General features: G+C 33.8%; 1 pseudogene; it reads left to right on the top strand.

Annotated features, from left to right (window-relative positions):
- The first annotated feature begins 1,131 nt into the window (after positions 1 to 1,131).
- Positions 1,132 to 5,169, top strand: LOC121153961 (annotated as a pseudogene).
- The last annotated feature ends 2,476 nt before the right edge of the window (positions 5,170 to 7,645 follow it).

Here is a 7,645-nt window from a genome sequence, read left to right as displayed (position 1 = left end):
GATTCTCCCTATATTATTACAATAGTATTGTCCTTCAGAAGCATTCATAAATCTATCATTCTGCTATTTAAGTGTATACTGACATTGCAGGTATGGACAATGGCAGAGAGTCCAACATCCTATGTCAAGATATATTGAACAGTTTCATTAAGAGTCCACCTTTGATTTGGAAGAAGATGCATACTGCATTGTATCTTCACATCTCGATATGATACTTTCTATTATAACTATTTTACATCCCCTTAAATGAAAAGCCACAAAAATCAACAGGAAGAGAAATAAAAAAAATTATAACAAGGCAAATTAAATAACATGATATTAAATGCTCAAAGTGTCACTGAATAAAAGAAAAAATAAAAATAAACCTTGAAAAAAAGGATGTACTATATGACATATGTGTCACTGAGGAAATTAATACAAAATAAAACCTCTTGAAGAAATGAAAATAAAGCAAATATTGAAACCCACTAGCAGACATTATTAGCAAAGACATTATTGAGTTGGATATTTATAACATCAGGCATTTACCAAAAAATGAAAATATCTCAAATAAATCATCTAAAAATGCATCTCAAGAACATATTAAAGAAGAAAAAGTGAACAGGAAACAAGAAATTATGATAAAATTCACAATAAAATAAATGGAAACTACAAATTGCTGTAAGAAAAACCCATGTTTATAGAAAATGAGCAAAACAAACTTTTAGCCAAAATAGCAAAGTAAAGCAAGAGAGAAAAAAACATGTAAAATTAGAGATGAAAAAGAAAACATCCCATGAAATGGGTAAGGTGATCTCTTTTCGCAGAATGGATCCTTTGATCCTTTGATCATTATATGGTGTGGTTCTTCATCACTTTTAATTTTTTTAAAGGTTTATTTTTTATTGGAAAGGCAGATGTGCAGAGGGAAGGAGAGACAGAGAGAAAGATCTTCCTTCCTATAATTCACTCCCCACGCAGCCGCAATGGCTGGAGCTGAGCCAATCTAAAGCCCGGAGTCAGGAGCTCCTCTGGGTCTCCCATGAGGGTATAGGATCCCAAGGCTTTTTGGGCCATCCTTGACTGCTCTGTCAGGCCATAAGCAGGGAGCTGGATGGGAAGTGAGGCTGCTAGGATTAGAGCTGGCGCCGTATGGGATTGCATCGTGTTCAAGGTGAGGACTTTAACCACTACGCTATTGCGCTGGACCCTAAATTGTTTTTTTCACATTGCAGTCTATACTATTTGATAGAACAATGGTTATACCGTCTCAGTTTTACTTTCCGTTAGCCTGGAATATCTTTTCTCATCCTTTCACTTTAAGTTTCTAAATATGTTTGTTGGTGAGATGTGTTTCCTGTAGGCAACAGATAGATGGATTTTGTTTTTCGATCTAGGCCTCTAACCTATGACACCTGATTGGTGAGTTTAAGCCATTTACATTTCATGTAAATATGGGTAGGTAATAATTTGGTCCTGTCATCTTAACAGCTTTCTTTATTGTTTGATTTGGTCTTCTGTTGTTCTTTTACACTGATGTTCTCCATGTTTGCCTTTGGTTTTAGTAGGGGCTATTCCTTATTCTCTTTCAATAGAACATATTTAGTTATTATTTGTAGGGCAAATGTGGAAGAGGCAAATTCTTAGAGCTTTTCTGTCCTATGGAAGCGTTTTATTTCCTTTGCAAAGATAAAAGAAAGCTTTGTTGGGTAAGCAATTCTGGGCTGATAAACTTTTAATGTTCTCGTGGTAATAACTCAGTAGAAGGAAAACTAGGAAACTTGGAAGTATTTTTCCTATCTTGAATATAGACTTACGATTTAGACAAAACAGTGTTTTGTTTTAAAAATTCAACATACTCAAGATTTTTTTTGTGTGTGTAGTTAGAAAGATATGGATTCGAACAAAATATTTCTCTTTTGATATAGAATATTATTATTTTAGATTATATGATTATGTATCTGAAATTTATGACTCAATGAGTAAGATTAATTTTTTCTAAAGCAAATACTAAGTTGTATTAGTACATTATTGATATAAAGCCAGTATTAAAAACACACTCTGATAGTGCTTGGTGTTTTGGCTAAGATTAAGTATGAAATTTCACTTTGATTTTATGATAATTTTTACATTGCTCAAATAAAGGCTCATGGATCAAATTGGTGGATCGAAATTGCACATAATAATGTTGTAACTCCTTTTAATTAAGCAAACTGATTGAACTATGAAGTATTTAAATGTTTCTCAAAGTAGTATTTCTTTATGTAGAGAATAGCAAAGATGTTAGTGTGAATATGTTGTACATATTTGAAGTTGTCTTCCACTAAGACATCTGTACTTTGCTTATTATGGCCAAATGATATCTCTTTAGTTTCACAGAATTAAATGTATGATAATAAAACTAAATGAAGGAAAGGCATGGTAATTGGGAATAAGCAGATGTAGAAGACAAACCTACTAAGTACATGCACATATATGCATGAATTATAACTAAACACAAGGTAATAGAAAGATATGAAAACACTCATACATTGGTCTTTATGAATGTTTCCATGCTTCCTTATGTATTTTGAAACAATTGTTGAGATTTACTAATTTGTGATAATTAGAAAATTTTTACTTTATTGCATTATAGATATATGTCATTTATTACCAATTTTTTCCAAATTGGTGAAATCCTGGGATTCATTTTAATCTTCTGAGTTGAGTCATTCAAGTTTGTTCAAATCTTTAGAATGTATAAAATCGTTGTTTTATTAGCAAATTTGTTTTTCAGTGACCTCTGTGTTTATAACCTGGGAGTGATATCGAAATTGTAATTTGTTTTATCGTGGGAACCATGTGGCTAAATATTAAGATCTGGTATTGAGTAGATCTGACTTGGAATTCTCAAGGTCTTGTATTCTAGTCATATACACTTTAACTATTTATCCTATTTTGAATTGATCTTTTGTTCCATAAAATATGAGTGAGTCACTGCTGTAAGTGCAAAAAAAAAAAAGGAACATAATGTATTCATGATATTCATGATGAGAAGAATTTGTTATTTTGGGTTGCACATGAATAATAAATCACAAAAGAACCTATAAAAATAGTAAGTTCAGTCATAATAAGTGAGATTGATAAGAGAGTGGAATATATACTGAACCTTAATTTATTCCTATACACTAATATTGAATAATACAAAGCTATTTTAGTGTTACCTGAAATAGTAATAAAGGCAGATTAGATGCTTACCTATAAATATAATAAAAACTGTACAGTATGAATGAGAGGAGCTGAGGAAAGACTTAATATTTGAAAGAATATATTAAATTCATTTTTACAAAGACTGACTGTTGCTAGTTTATTCCAAATTGATGTAATAATTCTATGAATTCTGAATCAAAAAACAGAATTTTTTTTCAACTTTCATACAATAATTGTGTTTTCTTTGAAAGTTGTGGAAACTAGTTTTGCTAAAATATTTTTATGAAGAAACAAACTTTATACTTTTTCTTGTTTAAGAAAGCAATTGTATGGGTACCAGCACAATGACTCAATGGGTTAATCCTCTGCTTGCAAGCATCAGCATATCATATGAATGTTTGCTCCTGTCCTGGATGCACCACTTCTCATCCAGCTCCCTGCTTGTGGCCTGGAAAAGCAGCAGAATGATCCTAATTCTTGGGATTCTGCACTTGTGTGGGAAACCCAGGAGGGCCCTCCTTTATTCAGGCTTTAAATTGGTTCACCTCTGCCCATTATGATCATTTCAGAGGTAAACCAGCAGATAGAAACTCTTCGTTTTTCCTTCTCTTTATGAAGTTGCCTTTTTACAATAAAAATGAATGTGTTAAAAATACCATAAGTATACTTAATAATGATATTTCTCTAGAGAAATGAGAAACACATACATTACTGGAACAATAGTCCACTGATTTTTAAAATATATATCATGTAAAAGCAGTTTAATAGAAAAGACAACAGAGAAAGCATAAGGCAGTTAAAATGAAATCACAAATACCTTATCCAAACATTTTACTACAAGCTATGGTGAAAATATATTTTAAAATAAATCATATTTAAAATCGTATTTAATCATATTAAAAATGAATCATTTATAGTATAAATTATTAACTTAGTGATCATCAAAACAAATACTTCCCATAGTCCCAACCCTTTATCAGACAGGGATTTTTTGAAGATTTATGTATTAATTTATTTATTGGAAAGTCAGATTTGCAGAGAGAAGTACATACAGAGAGAAAGATCTTTAGTCCACTGGTTCAATCCCCAAGTGGCTTCAACAGCCAGAGCTAAGCCGATCAGAAGCCAGGAGTCAGGAGATCCTTCTGGGTATCCCACGTGGGTGCAGGGACCTGAGGCTTTGGGCTGTCCTTGACTGCTTTCCCATGGCAGAAACAGGGAGTTGGAAGGGAAGTGGAATAGTTGGGGTATGAATCATAGGGCCCATGTAGGAGGGCCGTTTCATTCTCTGACTCCTCAAATGGCTATAACTGCCAGCATTGGATTAGCTTAGGTCAAAATCAGGCGTGAGGGATTTATTAATCTGTGTTCCATGGGGATGCAAGGCCCTAAAACCTTGAACCATCTTCCATTGCTTCCCCAAGCTAATTATCTAAGTCAGAGAAGATGCATCTGGGATTCAAACCAATGACCTTATGAGATGTTGGCATTGGAATTGGTAGCTTAACTCATCATGACACAATATTGACTAAGAGATATAGTTTAAAAGGGATTTTTGAAATCATTTTTTTTCATAAAGGCTCTTTCTATTCATTGGCAGGATTGGGTAAGTGTCTTGGAGTCAGAATGCTCAGGAAGCAAAGACAGAAACAGAAGTGGCTAGACAAGCAATACAAGAAGGCCCACTTGAGCGCAGCACTCAAGGCAAACACCTTTTGGGTTGCCTCCCAAGCCAATGGAATGGTGGTGGAAAAAGGGGCATTAGAAGCCAAGCAGTCAGCTAGTCATCAGAAAGTGTGTCGGGCTGTAGCTGATCATAAATGGCAAGACAATCACAGCCTTTTTGTTCAACGACTGCTGCTTGAACTTCATCAAGGAAAGCAATGTTGTTTTTGTGACTGGATTCATCCTAGAGGTCATACGATTGATGACATTGCTGCAGTTCACTTTAAAGTGGCCAAAGTAGCAAGCATATCTCTTTTGCCCTTATACAAAAGGTAAGAAAGTGAGACCAACATTGATATCAGAAATATATTGAGAATTTAATTTCATATTCCAGAACATAAATAAATAAAAAGTTGCCTGATCCAAGTTAACTAAATTTGTGATCAATTTTTAATTTGATTCCCATAATTTCTTAGATATTTTAGTTAAAATTTCTAAGGTGATAGATTCATGACTCTTCAGAAATTGCTAGAATAAAGTTATTGAGAAAAAAATCGTATTGTTTGCTGGAGCAACAGCAATAACAACAACAATAAATAAATTAAAAAACGGAACAACAACAAAAAGCATGTGAACTTGTATTCACCATAGAACTCTGGAGAAAAGGAAAGCAATATTGGTCTAAATCTTTTCCTGACCGTTTAAACTCACTTTAAACATACCTTTGATGTTATCTGGCTTGATATTTGTGGAATTTTTATTTAAATGCCAGTTGAAGTTCAAAAGCAGTTTTTAAAAACCAATATCTGTTGAAAGCATTAGTCACAACTTTTCATTTGCTTGTATTTTCTTCCTACAAAATATCACCACATCATTCTGTTTCTAATGACAAACCTTTTGAAGACATTTTCTCTAAGTAATAGTGAAAAACAATGCAATTCAATATTATGTCATATATTCAAGAATTAAAATTAAAAGACACATTTCTATTTTCTGTCAGATCATAATACATGTAGTGAAAATAATTTAGTGTGTCTTTTTACTCCCACTCCTACCTATACAATTCAGAATTTGTCAATATGCTTTCAAATAAGTTGAACAGTTAGACAAATTGTCTATTATCTACCACTATATTTTTTATGAAGAATTTTTAGTGTCAATCTATATATTTCTTAATTTTCAAATTAATCTTTACTATCAAGACATGTCAATTTCAGCAAGCATTTTGTGTGGCTCTATAGGAACTTTAATATTAAGTTCCTATAGAGCTTTACTATAGAGTAATTATCTGCCAATTACTGGCATTATTAATCCAAAGGTAGTTCTAATGTTGTTGAAGAAATGCTTTGAATGTGAATAGTGAACCTATTCTATGTATATTTTGCTGTACATTTAGATTACAGATTAGATTCCCGTTGTGTAAATAGCTAGCTGCTTTCAGAAGTTTAAAATGATCCAAATTCTGTGTACTGTTTAACAGTTTACATATTACCCCATAAACATAGGAAATTATTGTTGTGAGAACGCTCATTTTTCATGGAAGTTCAAATGAATGACATAATACACACACACACACACACACACACACACACGAGTGAATGCTTGAATGCTAAATGATCATGGCCCTATTTCCCAAATTCTCTATGAGACTCATGTAATCAAAATGTTGGTGGGAAATTCATTGTAATGGAATGTCAGCAATGATGTTCATATAGTCTTGAAGACTTACTGCACAAAGGTGTCAGAGAGATCTTATGCAAAAATGCTGAATTTGTTTAGGGATTAAGCTCTGATTCATCACACAGAAGAACCTTGTAGAAATATCAACCTAAAAAATCTTAGATGTTGATTTTTTCAGGAAAACAGTTCTAATGATAATTGTGAAGAATAATGATTGTTAAGTATGTAGTAGGTATAAAGTAGCTCCCAATTTCCTTTGCCTTAATAAGAATCAAATATTCTTCAGATCTTTTGAAGTTTAAAAAAAATATGTATTTATTTTTAATTGGAAAGTGAGATATACAGAGAGGAAGAGAGAAAGAGAAGAAGATCTTCTATACGCTGGTTCGCTTCTCAAGTGGCCACAATTGAAGGAGCTGCATTGATCCAAAGCCCAGAGTCCAAAGTCTCTTCCAGGTCTCCCACATGGGTGCAGGTTCCCAAGGCTTTGGGCTGTCCTTGACTGCTTTCCCAGGCCACAGGCAGGGAGCTGGATGGGGCTGCTGGGATTAGAACCAGTGGTCATATGCGATCCTGGCATGTGCAAGAGAAGGACTTTAGCTGTGAGGCTACCTGTTAAGAATTTCCATTAAAGAACAAGAATAAAAAGAAAAAGCAAATCTGTTTAAACTGCCTTTCCTGTCACTTTCTACTTTTATTCTCTCAGTCTTTTGTTATTTATGTTTAAATTCTTTTATTTTGGTAATCTTTACACAGTTAATTAAGGCACAAAGGGTCAAGGGCTACAGGAAAGTAGGTAAGACCATTGTTTCCAGTTTATGCTCTTCTCCCTAAACCGTGAATGCCATTGTGGCTTTTCCTCTGTGTTGACAATCCAAAACTAACCGCGACTTAAAAGAACAGTGATGACTTATTTTGCTCAGGAATCTCCTCTTGGGGAAGAACATGATGAAGCAGATGAATTTGTGCCACATGCGATTCCAGCTAGAGTGGAGTAGCTAAGACAGTAGAAACATATGTTTCTCATATGTTTTAGCCATGTGGCAGACATGTGTATTTTTGCCTGTTGCCCATTTGCTTCCATTTCTCTGCAAAAGGGGCTCCTTGGAATTCCTCGTGGCACAGAGAGTGA

The sequence above is a fragment of the Ochotona curzoniae genome, unplaced genomic scaffold (genome assembly GCF_017591425.1).
Source record: "Ochotona curzoniae isolate NIBS_2020 unplaced genomic scaffold, NIBS_Ocur_1.0 contig_2723, whole genome shotgun sequence".
NCBI classification, from domain to species: Eukaryota; Metazoa; Chordata; class Mammalia; order Lagomorpha; family Ochotonidae; genus Ochotona; species Ochotona curzoniae.
This window is presented reverse-complemented; position numbering and strand designations above follow the sequence as displayed.